The sequence below is a fragment of the Camellia sinensis genome, chromosome 9 (genome assembly GCF_055761805.1).
Source record: "Camellia sinensis isolate YWXY chromosome 9, ASM5576180v1, whole genome shotgun sequence".
Taxonomy (NCBI): Eukaryota; Viridiplantae; Streptophyta; class Magnoliopsida; order Ericales; family Theaceae; genus Camellia; species Camellia sinensis.
The window spans coordinates 528290-542431 of NC_138969.1; the positions used below are offsets into that span (position 1 = coordinate 528290).

General features: G+C 35.9%; 1 long non-coding RNA gene across 1 annotated transcript; it reads left to right on the plus strand.

The window, feature by feature from the left end:
* The first annotated feature begins 11716 nt into the window (after positions 1-11716).
* On the plus strand, positions 11717-13814 carry LOC145799021 (uncharacterized). Its single transcript, XR_014341007.1, has 4 exons — positions 11717-12100; positions 12623-12775; positions 12848-12958; positions 13064-13814. It is a non-coding gene; the product is annotated as an uncharacterized LOC145799021 (long non-coding RNA).
* Positions 13815-14142: the final 328 nt, after the last annotated feature.

Here is a 14142-nt window from a genome sequence, read left to right on the forward strand (position 1 = left end):
TCAATGGAGTCCATCCCCTATCTCCTTCCAAACAGGTGTGAGAGTGCGTCCCCTATCTCCTCTCAAACCATGGAGTACATCTCCTATCTCCTCCCAAACAGAATACATATGCAATGTATTTAAACAACTTGTCATATACAATGATCAATCCAGGCACATATTCAATGTGATAATTCAACCGTCATATTCAATGACTTAACCATTTGATTAGTTTCAGTTTTTCCTAATCAACATACATTGTCTACAACAATCAAGACTATCCTCCACCGATAGCCCAAAGCAGTTATTTCTAAATAGATAATAAATTCATAAACAGATAAAATATCAACATTCACATAGGTGAGTGATTTATTAGTCCAACTACACCATTCGATTCCATAATTTCCAAATTTTACGATTTCCAACTCAATTTCACATTCTCATACTTTCTCAAATTAATCATACAAATTAATTAGTCACATTAAACTGGGGCTTTTCCCCCCTTTTTTTCCCAACTTTAGCCCCAAGGCTCATTCTCATCAATTCAACAACAATAATTCCATTTTCCATAGTCCCACATACACATGGAGTTTAACATTTGAAAACCCCCCTTTTTATAACTTTAAATCAAACCATAACTTTCCCAAAATTATCATTATCCACCATTTATACAAAATGACTAAAATTTATGTCATAACTCATAAGAAGGAGTAGGGTATCCCTACCTCAAATGAAGAGACCAAATGGAGAAGATGAAGAAAACTCAAGATGCTCCAAACCCAATGATTTTCGGATCAAAACGTAGCTCACACCAAGCTCCACCTTTCTTACAAAGGAACTAGGATAGAAACACACTAGAACTAGGTGTATTCTTAGAGAGAAGGTGTATAGAGAGAGAAGAGCAGCCGGATCTAGGGTTTGTGTAAAGAAGATGGTGAAAAAGTGAAGAAGAAGCTGCTGTTGCGAACTGGTATATTCGAACCTCGCTTGAGCGAAGGAATGGTCGCTCGAGCGACCAGAGACAAAGAAACCTCGCTCGAGCGCAGAAAGCCTCGCTTGAGCCAACAACACGAAGCTTCAGGTCTGTAACCCAGAAGCACGCTCGAGCGCAAGAATGCTCGCTCGAGCGAAGAAACCCAAAACATAGTCCTCACTCGCTCGAGCGAAGGAATGCTCACTCGAGCCAAGAAATGCAATCTTCAGGTCTAAACTAGACGCAGATGCAAGCTCGAGCGCAAGACTTCTCGCTCGAGCCAACAGACACACCACTTAACTCTCGCTCGAGCGAAGGAACTCTGGCTCAAGTAAAGGAACTCTAGCTCAAGCGAAGGAACTAAAACACAGAGCTCGCTCAAGAGACAAAGGCCTCGCTCGAGCGAAGACACCAAAATCTGGGCAGCAACCATTTGTTTCAAAATACACACAACCTGTTACAAACCTACCCAACACATCCTAAAACTCATATACAAAGAATTAAAGGACGGAACGAGACATATACAACAATACTCAATCATGGAACCCAAGTCCGGAATACTGTACATAAAAGGAAAAACCCGGGATTGCTATAAACTGCCTTTTGGCATAGGAAAAAACATGTAGTCACTTTACCATACATTAAGAATTTTAATGAAAGACAAATTCTTAGTAAATCTCGACCTATTCAAATGAATCATGAATTAGTTGAAATGTGTAAAATAAAAATCAATGAACTATTAAAAAATCGAATTATTAGTCCTAGTAATTCACCATGGCCTTGTCCTGCTTTTTATGTTAATAAAAATGCTGAATTAGAACGAGGTGTCTCTCGCTTAGTCATCAATTATAAATCATTAAATAAAGTTTTAGAATGGATTCGCTATCCTATTCCTAATAAAAAAGACTTAATCAAAAGACTTAGTCAAGCGATTATTTTTAGTAAATTTGATTTAAAAAGTGGTTTTTGGCAAATACAAATCCATCCTAAAGATAGATATAAAACTGCATTCATTACACCTTTTGGTCATTATGAATGGAATGTTATGCCTTTTGGACTAAAAAATGCACCTAGTGAATTTCAAAATATAATGAATGACATTTTCAATCCATTTAGTCATTTTTCCATAGTTTATATAGATGATATTCTTATTTTTTCAAAATCAATTAGTGAACATTGGAAACATCTTACTGCATTCTTTTATACCATCAAGAGTCATGGTCTAGTCATTTCTGCTCCTAAGATTAAATTGTTTCAAACCAAAGTCAGATTTTTAGGTTATGATATTCACCAGAATACTATTTTACCTATTAGTCGCTCCATTGAATTTGCGTCTGAATTTCCTGATGAAATCTTAGATAAAACCTAGGTACAACGTTTTTTAGGATCACTGAATTATATTGCTGAATTTTACAAAGACCTTAGGAAAACCTGTCAACCTCTGTTTGATCGGTTAAAAGACAATCCTCCCCCTTGGTCTTTTACTCATACTGCTATTGTTAAACAAGTCAAACAATATGTCAAGTCTCTTGATTCACTTTGATCTTCATTAAGATATTTTTCCCACCAAGATTTGAGCATACCAGTAAAGCCAGAAGTAATTAAAGAAACAATTTCAGGTTGAGTATAATCAGGGTAGTTACTAAGATAACTATTTGCAACCATAGATAAATTATTTAATTTTTGAAGTATTTGATCTTCACTGAGACCATCAATATTCCATTCGTATAATTTTTTAGCAGATACAGAAAATTGATTACTAAGATTATTTTTTTCATATTGGAGATCAGGGGGAGTAGGTCGTGAATACCAATTTTTTGTGAGCGTTGTAGGATTAGGTTTAGGATAATGAAGTTTATTCAGAGTAGTTGATTGAAATTGTTGAGCTAAATGATTAATTTTATTATTAGTTGTGTCAGGGTCTGAATGAGTAGAAACAGAGTCAAGAGTAGGATGTTGGTTTAATATAGTAATACCTTTCTCAGTAGATGGAGAAGCTTTTTCAGAGGTAGTTAATTTAGCAAATAATTGTTCAATGGCTTTGACAGTAGAATTATCTTGGGTGACTAAACTATGACGTTTAGAACGGTTACTAGGTAAATTAAGTAATGGTTGGTCTAAAGATTGTTTAGTAGATGTATTGTTAGCCGAATAATCATCAAAATTGATTTCTATTTTATCTAATTATTTACCAATTATTTTTAAACATTGATTAGTATAATTATTTTGTTCAATAACTTTTTTGATTTCAGGGTCAGTACCAGGTAACTTAAAAGGAGAGGCTGGAACTTCGGAGCCGTGATGATCAATAATTATGGTAGATAAAGGAGGATGGCTAGAACTAATAGTAGTAGTAGGAGAAGTTTTCCATTTATGTTTGGTAATTGTTTGAACTTCTTTATAATGGTCTTCTAAATATTCAAAGAAAGGAATTTCAATTTTATGTTCAATCATAAATTTGTACCATTGACGAGTAATTTTAGATTGTTGAGTCAAATCATATTTGATACGATATGCATAACATTTAGTCTTATTATCTTTAGATTTAAATTCAATATGTAATTTATCAAGATCAAGAGTAAAGAGTTTACTAATAGTCATTAACTGAGGATTTATTAGAGGTATAACTTCGAAATTAGTTTGAGTTGAAGAGTCTTGAGACTCAGTATCTTCTTCATGTAGATGTGTGTGAGTAGAATAAACAGGTTTACTAATTTGGGAAGTTGTGGAATTATCAATTCCTTTCATTTTACTATGGGAAGGTTAACCTAGATGAATTTGACTATTTTTTCTGAATAAAGGTGTATTAAATATTTCATCTTAAATTTCAACATCAGTAGGTATACTAGAAGTACTATGACGAGAAGATTGAGATCGATTAAATTTAATCCTAACAGATCCATCAATAAATTGTTGAATATCGTGACAAGTAGATTGTCGTTGATTATGTTTGTAATTTTCATTAACTGTAATCCATTGGTCGGAGAGAGTAATATTTTTCCATTCAATCATTTGAGGAATATTTATATTAGTATCATTATTACTATTTTGGATTAATAAGGTTTTGTCTTTAGGACTTTTATGTAAGGCTTGAACATTCAAATTGGTTTTAATACATTTGTAATGAACACGATAAATTAAAGCAATATTATGAACCTTTTCTTTCATATTTGCAAATGAGCCATGTAATTGAATATTTAGAGTTAAAGCATCTAATAAATGGGGGTCTCTAAGACTAAGAGTGAAATCAGGAAAACAATTAAAATGGACGGTCCTTTGTGAAGACCAGTTTCCATCATACCCATTAAGCTATCATTATAATCAAGAAAACGAGCATCTCTTAAGTACAGTAAAACATAAGTATTTTTACCTTGTTGTGTTAATGGTTTGATTCCAACCTGAATTAATCCTAAATTAATAAAATTGTGATCAGTTTTTAAATGTCGTTTAATAGTATTAGCATCAAATAATTAACATGTTTCTCTAGGTTTTTCTAAAGCATAGACTTGTTCTAAAGTTTTAACATGAAGATTAACATTAAATGTATTTTGTATAAAAGTAGTTTTATAACTTTCTTTGATTGGTAAACGTGGTATATTCCAACTTAAATCAATTTTATCATTTTGTATTTCTACATCTTCTTCATTGATTACTAAACCTTGATTAGGTATAGAAGGCAAAGTTGTTGACCTAGAACTAATCGATGAATTACTTCTAAATAATCGACTCATTTTATCTTGAAATAGTTTACAGTGAGCTCAATACATTGTCTAATTTTATCATGTTTTCACATACGATGTTTTCACACATACCCAGTTCGGAGAACCTCTAAAATCCAACACTGCCTAACCAAAGGACTTACCTAGGACTTGGGACGAAGGATGAGTGGCTAATAGCAATGTGGAAAGACACGGATATAAATTGGACAGATTAAGACGGTAAACTGTAAACAATTTCAACACAGGAGAATGAGTAGACACAGAAATAATGATTCAGTGAGTAACAGGATACAACTCAACTTGGCTCTGATACCAAAAGACAAGGAAGCAGGAAGGAGGAAACAACACTAAAATAACACAGTTTAAATCAACTTAAATAATAATAAAACAGTTTAAATAAACATAAATAATAAAACTTACAATTGTTTACTGGAATGAAACAAGACAAGAAGATAAAGACGAGAGAGAACAGATGGAGAGGGAGACAAAAATGAGAGAGAGGGAGACGATCGCGATGCGAGAGAGAAGGAGACGATCGCGATCACGAGGGAGAGAAAAAATGTGTGAGAGAGAGAGAGAGCTTTGAGAAGGCAAAGGGGAGAGAGAGAAAGAGAGCTCTGAGAAGGCAAAGACGAGAGAGAGAGCTCGTCGAATTCTCACTGTGTCCATGGCGTGTCCAGATTTGGACACGCGTGTCCTCGCAATGTCCCTGTCGTATCCCCTGCAAAAAAATAAATTAAATTAAGTGGACACGCCAGATGTCGTGTCCCGTACGTGTCTCCGCTGTGTCCCCGGCGTGTTCGCGTATCCGACACCCCCACGGCTTCCATTTTGGCGTGTCCATGCTTCGTAGGTTTGGACACGAGAAAAAAAAAACAAATATTAAAGAAGTAGAGGTAGGAGAGGGAAATTACCTTTCTGATCTGAATATATATATTTCTGAGTTGCCGTTTCAACAAGTTTGTGATAAAATATAAGCAAATTCCAAGTATTTTTTATTAAGGATTTCCTGAGAGAATAGCTTCGAAGTATCATGCTTTATGATATGTCTATAGCATATTGTGAATAATTAGAAGAAAATATGTTTCATTGATCCCTAGCTACTATGGATCATGCTTTGTTAGCTGTCATATGGGTTATGATTGTACCAGGATAGGATTAGCTACTTTGGATTGGATTGGATTGGAATTTTAGATGGATTTTATTGGGACTTGGTTGGTAGGTTGGTATGGTAGGTAGATGTTTACTGTCATAGCTTGCATACATCAACAGGGGGCAAGGCAATGAAACAAATCAGGACATGCTGTAGTCAAGGATTTAGGGAATAAATATTGGGGAAACAATATAGTTTCCATTTTTATTGGATCCAAGGTCTTGAATTAATGGTGGATTTTGTTTTACTTATCATCAGTTTAATAAATTGCAATATTGGGAAAGTACTGTGTGTGTATGGATTTGAAGTGCATATTGTGACTTTGAACGAAACATATAGTAGTTATTCACACTCTATGTTCTCATGGCTGATGATGTCAAAATGTTGTTTCCTTGTTTATTCTCCATTCTATTTCTCATAAAAATCTCTAAGGTTAAGGCGTGTGTTCTTTAAGCCACGGCAGTAGTCTCCTTCTCTCTTCAGTTCAGTTTGACTTGGAAGAAACTCTCTCAGGTGCACATGCTCGAATTTACTTTTGTTTGCAAAGGTAAGTCAAACACAAAGGCCTGCCTGCTTATATTTCTTAACTATATATACAGATATATGGGTTGAAGGGAATGTTTTTAGTGGTAGTTTCTATTCTATCTTTCCAAATGTAACCTACAAAGAAGATATGGCCAAAACATGATGCCAAAAGTTTCATACACTGCTGGGGTGGTGGTCCTCTTAAGTGTTAAAAGAGCACGACTCCCTAATATACATTTACTGTTATTGTTCTTATCACTACAGGAAAAATGAGTTTTGGCGACGTTTATTTAACGGCGTTTTATAAAACGTCACATTTTATAACATTTAACGACGTTTCTTAAACGTCGCTGTTTTAAAAAATAAAAACGGCACCGTTTCACGCGTTTAAAAGCGCCTTCGATTGTCCTCTCTCTCTCTCCCTTAAATGGGCAACCCTCTGAATCCCTAATCTCTCTCACTCGCTCAGTTCGTAGCCCTAATCTCTTACTCACTCAATCTCTCGTTCGCTCTCTCTATTTATCTAAACCCTCTTAATGGATCGATTCATCTCTCGCTGATTCAGCTCAGAATGATACAATCTCGCTGATTAATCTTGGCGGTTTCGATTTTGATTTTGATTTCGAAGTTCTCTCTCGATTTCGATTTCAAGATTAATGTCTCGGTGATTCTCTCTCTCAATTTCAAAGTCTATTTTGAATCTGAGAATAATTGTTAAAGCCCTTTGTAAACCCTCATTTGGAATCCTCATGCCTTCAAATCTCGTCTCTCTCAACCTTCTCTAAACCGTTATCATTCTCACAGATTCATCTTTGAGATTCAGAGCGAATTCGATTTCGAAGCTCCATCGCCACCACCGTCTGCACCGGCTCGATTTCTCAGATTTTGATTTCGAAGCTCCACTCCCACCACCATCTGCACCAGCGAGGTATCAATTTCTCTGTCTCTCTCAAGCTCTTCCTTCCCGTCTCTCTCGATCTGGTTATTGAAATTGAAATTCTAAACAAGAAACTACAAGTTGATTTGTGGCTGAACACGTCATTTTCTTCTTTTCTTTACTCTCTGCTTCGTTGAACTAGATTTAAAGTCTTTGCTTCAAGTCCGTATGTGTGTGTGTGTGTGTGTGAGTGAGAGAGAGAGAGAGAGAGAGAGGATGAGGATGAGGATGAGGAGGAGGAGAAGGAGTTGATTTGTGTCTGAAGGCATCCTTTCCTGATCTGTTATGTTGAAAAAGTTGAAAGATCTCTGAATATATACAGTTACTTTCCTTTTTCTAGATTCTCTTTAGCTTGAGGTACAAATCTCCAATCTCTTCACTTTCTCTACCTTCAAATCTTGTGTGTATGTATATTTGGATTTATTTGTGTATATTACATGTTTGTTAATATGCTAAGCTCAAGTTGAAGTCCTCTCTTTCTTGTTCTCTGTTAGATTTCTATTTTTCTATTATTTTTCACTGCACACAAAATACAAAAAGAGACACAAAAATGCACTTGTTAGTTTGTCTCTGGCACTAAAAGTAGTCCACTATTATGACTTGTAAGACCCACCAACCATCTATATATATGTGTGTATGTATATATGCTAAAAGGGTTTATTATTGTTGAATTTGTAAATTTGAATTGAAGGGCAGTTTGGAAGAAGGCCATGGGAGAGGGAGAGAGAGATGAAGGTCAAGATCATCAGACCTCTTTGGTTGATTCTTCCATCGACAGAATTGGTTTGTCTTTCTTTCACTTTCTTTCTCTTCCCTTGTTTTTTTTTTCCCCTTTTCTGACAGTAACCATGAATTATTTAATGTTTTATGTGTGTGTGTGTGTGTATATTATGTATTCAATTGTGTGTATGCATGTATGTATTTGTGAACTTGGTGGATAGATAAATAAACCAGACCAAACCAAACTAAGCCCTTGTGTCTCAATCAGGTTGGTTCGGATAGATAAAGTCACATCTCATAATATGACACATTTGTCTTCACATATATCCAGTATCCTTCATCTAAACCTTACCTCAGTTTGTAATGGGCCTTTTTATGCCCTTACAGTTTGAGTGGCTGAAGTCCAGTCAAGAACTAACTAGTTTCCAATGCACCACAAGCTTAGGCTTAATAATTTGCACGCTGAGTGCATTTGCTATCACTAGAGAAATTATTTGTTTATGTATTCCCAGGGCAGTTTTTAGAGCTTTGATGATAATATCTATTGTTCCTGAATCTTAATGCTATGGGGCATGCGGTAAGAACTCCTTGACATCTATCAGAATGTATTGGCCGAGGAGAGATTCAAACGAATTATTGATACATTATCAAATTCTGATTCCACATATTCTGTAAGTTTTTCTGTCCTGGAAACATAGAATTCTAGTTTGAAGTTGTACAGCTGTAATTAATTTCATCCTAAACCTTATTTATGAGTATTGGTGGTCCATGACACTAGGTTCTCTGCTGTTAGTCATATGGATTTGGATTCTGGGTTCCTATCACTAGAGAACTTCAAAGCTGCCCTTTCAAGTATCCAAAGGCAGCCAAAGGTGGAATGTTTAAAAGGTATAGGTATTTTATTAGATTTTTTTTGACCTTTCATATGCATTATAGCGACCCCGGTCTTTTCCCATTTGATTATTGTATCCGGACTTAGGTTCCGTAGATTCTGTCATTGTATAATTGTTGTTGTTGTCCTTTATTTTCTCATTTGGAATTATAGGATGTGTTGGGCAGGTTTGTTTCAGGTTGGTTGGGTTTAGAAACCAAGTGTTGCTGTCCAGGTTTTTGGTTTTTCGCTCGAGCGAGGAGTTGGTCGCTCGAGCGAGATGTCGTTTTGGTTCTTCGCTCGAGCTGGGGTTTGGTCGCTCGAGCGAGAGATGGCGTCCAGTATGGACCTGTAGCTTTGCATTCTTGGCTCGAGCGAGCTTTTCTTCGCTCGAGCGAGTTAGTTCATCCTTCGCTCGAGCTATAGTTCATTCGCTCGAGCGTGTGTCTGGTTTCAGACCTGAGGGTTTGAGTTCTTCGCTCGATCGAGTTTTCTTTCGCTCGAGCGAGCTTTTGGGTTGCTGGCTCGAGCAAGGCTTCCTTGGCTCGAGCGACCAAGTCTTCGCTCGAGCGAGCCTGTCCAGTTTATATACACAGCAGCGGGTTTTGATCAGTCTTTTTCATCTTCTTTTGATTCCAAACCCTAGGTCCGACTTCTCTCTCTCCCTACTCACCTTCTTTCTTAGATTTGATCTATTTAGAGGGTGTTTCTACCCTAGTTGCTTTATTAAAAATATAGAGGGAGTCGAGGGCTTTCATTTAATCTGAACATTTGGCGATTTGGAGCACATTGGTATTTGGGCACTCATCTCTGTCTTCACCATTTGGGTTGTTTTCTTTGAGGTAGGGATTTCCTACTCCATTTTATAGGTTTTGTTCTAAGTTTTGGTATTTTGATATGTTGGGGATACTTTGTAAATTTTGGGAAAAACCCTAGTTGTATTATTAAATTAATTTGTATAATTAATTCATGGAATTGGGGAAATCATTGATTAAATGGCGTAGTTGGATAATTTGAATCATTTTTCTATTGAATTGTTGACATGGTTATTTTCAGTTTAGAAATAACTGTTTTGGGCTATCGGTGGAGGATAGTCGTGATTGTTGTAGACATTGCATGTGGATTAGGAATAACTGAAACTAATCACATTGGTTAAGTCATTAATTTTGACTATTGCATTGATACAGAAAATACGTGTATTGATTGAGCATTGCATTTGCATACATTGTTTTTGTGTGTGGGAGGAGATAGGGGATGTACTCCACGGTTTAGGGGAAGATAGGGGATGGACCTCTAAACCGGATTTTGTTTGGGAGGAGATAGGAGATGGACTCCATTAGCATCACTTTTATGTGTGCTTATTTATATAGAAGTGTTTTATTGATACAGCACTAAAATGTGTATCAATCTGGAAGTATGAAGTGTTTTGAATTGAGCTTGAGTCTCATTTGTTTGTTGATATTGGGAGAATGTGAAGATGATATATATAATTCACTGTTGTAAGTTTGGCCAGGTTCTGAGCCATGTTGATAAAATTGGAAAGTAAAACGTGTCTTAGACAATAGTGACATGAGACTGTTAAATGAAGTAATTAATTATCTTGGTTAACCATCTGTTGAATGCTATTGCTTTATTCATTGCTTATATGTGGTTTAGTATATTTCTACTGGGCTGTGGCTCACCCTATATGGGAACATCATTTTCAGGTTCAGGTGATAAGCTACCTCCAAGGACTTAGCTTGGAAGGGATTTGGATTTCGAAGACTATCTTTAGTTAATTGTCTTTATTTATTAGTACATGTAAACATCCAAGCCTAGGGCTTTCCTTGTATTGAGTTAGAACTCATCTTTTTGTATCCAAGTGTTGGCTTGGAAAGATGTAAGCCTGTAGGGCATTTTATTCGATGTTACATGTAATGCTTTTATTTAGTAATACTCTGATGAATGAATTAATGAATTGTTTTCTTTAAATAGTGCATGTCAATGACATATATATATTGGGTTTATTTTGAGGGCGTTACATGCATTTTTTTGCTTTTACGATTCTCATTATTCTAAATTCTAGTCCTCGCAAAGTAGTCCACTCAATTCTAGTGAGTAGGCGAGTAGTAAATAGAAACCAATTTTATTGAAGGTTTTTTTTTTTTGTTTTTTGGTTCAATAGGTTAATGCTGTTGCCCCAAGGTTCATTGCATCTGATATGACTGCTAAGCTTGGGGGAGACATTGAGAAGAAAATCTTGGAAACCATCCCCTTGAAACTCATTTTGAATTGTTTAACATGACTCAAATTGTGAATCATGCGATTCACCATCGATTCTGTCCCAAAATAGATTCATATCGATCTATGCATGAATCATGAATTGAATCGTGAATCAAATCATGAATTGTAAGATATTGATAAGATAGGTACTATTTTCAACCACCATTTTACCTCTTAATTAATGGGAACAGTAGGCCGTTATTGCTGTTAGAGATAGACTTTTGTTTTGTGGAAGTTCAGTTTTTTAGTGGATCTAGAGTTGACTACGATGCTACTGGACACTCATGTACTACTATGCTTTACAGTGGCGATGGAAGTAGGTAAGGTTATTGAAATTAAAGATATCAAACATGATGTAGGTTGGTTCCTTGATCATTTTCTTGTACCCCTGCTCTTTTTGTGTTTTTGAATCCCTTGATGAAATATAGCTGGTCAAATCCTGTTAATCATTGAGCTTATCCTTTCTTTCAGATTGTTCTCTTGTGGAACGGGTAAAGATGGGGATTATTTCCTTGTTGAATGGAATGAAAGTGAAGGAACAATAAAGAGGACATACTTTGGGTTCAGAAAGAAATCTGTTGGTGTTGTGCAGTTTGACACAACTCAAAACCACTTTTTGGCAGTGGGTGAAGATCAGCAAATAAAGTTTTGGAACATGGACAATAACGACATTCTCACTAGTATGGATGCAGAGGGTGGACTTCCGGTCAGTGTAATCTTTATAGTTGTTTTGGGAAACACCCAGCTTGTTTGAATTCAGCTCTTACTTTATGACATTTTTTTGCCTTAAAAGAGTCTTCCTCGCTTGAGATTCAACAAGGAAGGAAATCTTCTCGCTGTTACTACAGCAGACAATGGAATAAAGATACTCGCTACCACTGCTGGTCTTAGATCTTTAAGAGTAGTTGAAGCCCCGTCCTTTGAAGCATTGAGATCACCTATTGAATCTGCTGCAATTAAGGTCCTTCAATGCTTAAGTTTTCATTTTTTTATTATATAATATTTACATATATATATTTGGGTTGAAGTATTTATATCATGGGATCGATAAAGACCTTTGGGTTCATTGATCAGGTTTCTGGTTCTTCTTCTTTTTTTTTGAAATTTATTCAGAAAACAAATTCTGAAAACCAAACCAATTTTGTTTTGTTTCCACCTCCCCCTTTGTATGCCAAATGTTTGTTGCTGCAGTAATTATGTATACTGATTGTCTAGACTGGAGTTTTATATGTTAGAATTGAATTTTACATTATATACTTGGTTCCAATCACAGTACACCAGTGCATGTTTAAGAGGTGCCTGCCCATGAATACTGTTGACTTTTGTCACACGATGGGCATGTTCCATTTTGAATGGAACACAGAGAATGACCAAAATAGAGTGATTCTAAGACTGCCAAGCAACTTTTTATTCTTTTATTTTTTATGTACAATGTCACATTTGTTTCTTTTGGACTGATTATACATTTTGGTTTCCCCTCTAGAATGGAGTTGATCCTATGGATAGAAACATGGAAAAGCCAAAAACTTTGGATGATGTAACTGATAAAACCAAACCCTGGCAGTTGGCCGAAATTATAGATCCTGCTCAATGCCGGTAGGTTACCATGCCAGACAACATGGATGCAGTCAACAAGGTGTGTTCCTACTCATTTGTTGCTGCAAAATCTATCTATTGGATTATGCTCGACTGACACATCTACATCCAGGTTGCTTGACTACTCTATACAAATTCCGGTTTTGGTGTTTTGGCACTTGGGTCTAATGGGATTCAGAAGTTATGGAAGTGGACACGCAGTGAACAAAATCCAGGTGGAAAGGTAATAGCAAGTTGGGAGTAATTTCATTTGTATGTTTTCCTGTTTCTTTTCTTTTATTAGTCGATATTTGTGGAGGAGAATTCTGAACTTGGTGAGGGTCTAAAGGCCACTGCCAATGTTGTTCCACAGCAATGGCAACCAAACAGTGGTCTTGTTATGACTAATGATGTCACAGGTGTCAACCTTGAGGAAGCAGTGCCTTGCATAGCACTCTCAAAGAATGACTCTTATGTAATGTCAGCCTGTGGCGGCAACGAACAATCTGGTTTGGGTTTCTTTTTAGGCTTGATTGGTTCAAGGACAAAGTTGAAACAGTATAAATGCTGAATTTGTTTCAACACCATGTCAAATCTGTGCACATGTTTAGCAAATATCCTTCTGTGTTATCCTTTTAATCACATTGCAGTTTGGTACTGTTATGCCATATTAGAAAGAAATTTGTTTCAACACCGTGTTAACTTTAGTTTGTTTTTTTTATGCATATGTCATTGTCGATGGATTGGTTGGTTTGTAGCTTGGTCATCAAGATGAGAACAGTGAGATATATAAAAGCATAATGCTAAACTGTGTCAAGTATTTAAATAAATCTTTTTCTGTTGATCCTCATTATTTTTATTACTATTATTATTGTTGTTATTATTAATTTTACTACCATGGTGCGCTACATTTGTATCTTTGAAATTATCTATTGATAGAAGAATTAGAGATTTTGTTCTTGGCTTCTCAAAATTATCTATTGATTGTAACTATGAATCTTTTAATTTTCTATTGTCAAATTTTATAAATTTGACCTTTAATAGAATTGTTCCCTTAGAAGATGAATTTAAGATCCTACATATTGTTATAAATTAATTTCTCTCTCTCTCACGTGTGTGCGCATGCCGTGGTGTGGCAATGAAGGGAGACATCCTGGAAGATCCAGCAAATGAGCCAAACAAAGATATGTACATGATGACTATTGAGCCAGAAGATGCACCCAACCAACCTGAGTAAGTTTGCTTGTTTGATGTGCATTTCAATTCCTTTAATTTAGTCAAATCTTGATTTATGCATTTGCTTCTTTGTTTTTTTCCCCCATGTAGATATGTACAAATTGGGATGGTTTGCTTCCTGTTTCAGTCAATGGAAAGGAATTCTCCTCTGCATCTCTGCTTTCTGAGCTGAATGAAATTGGTGGGCATATT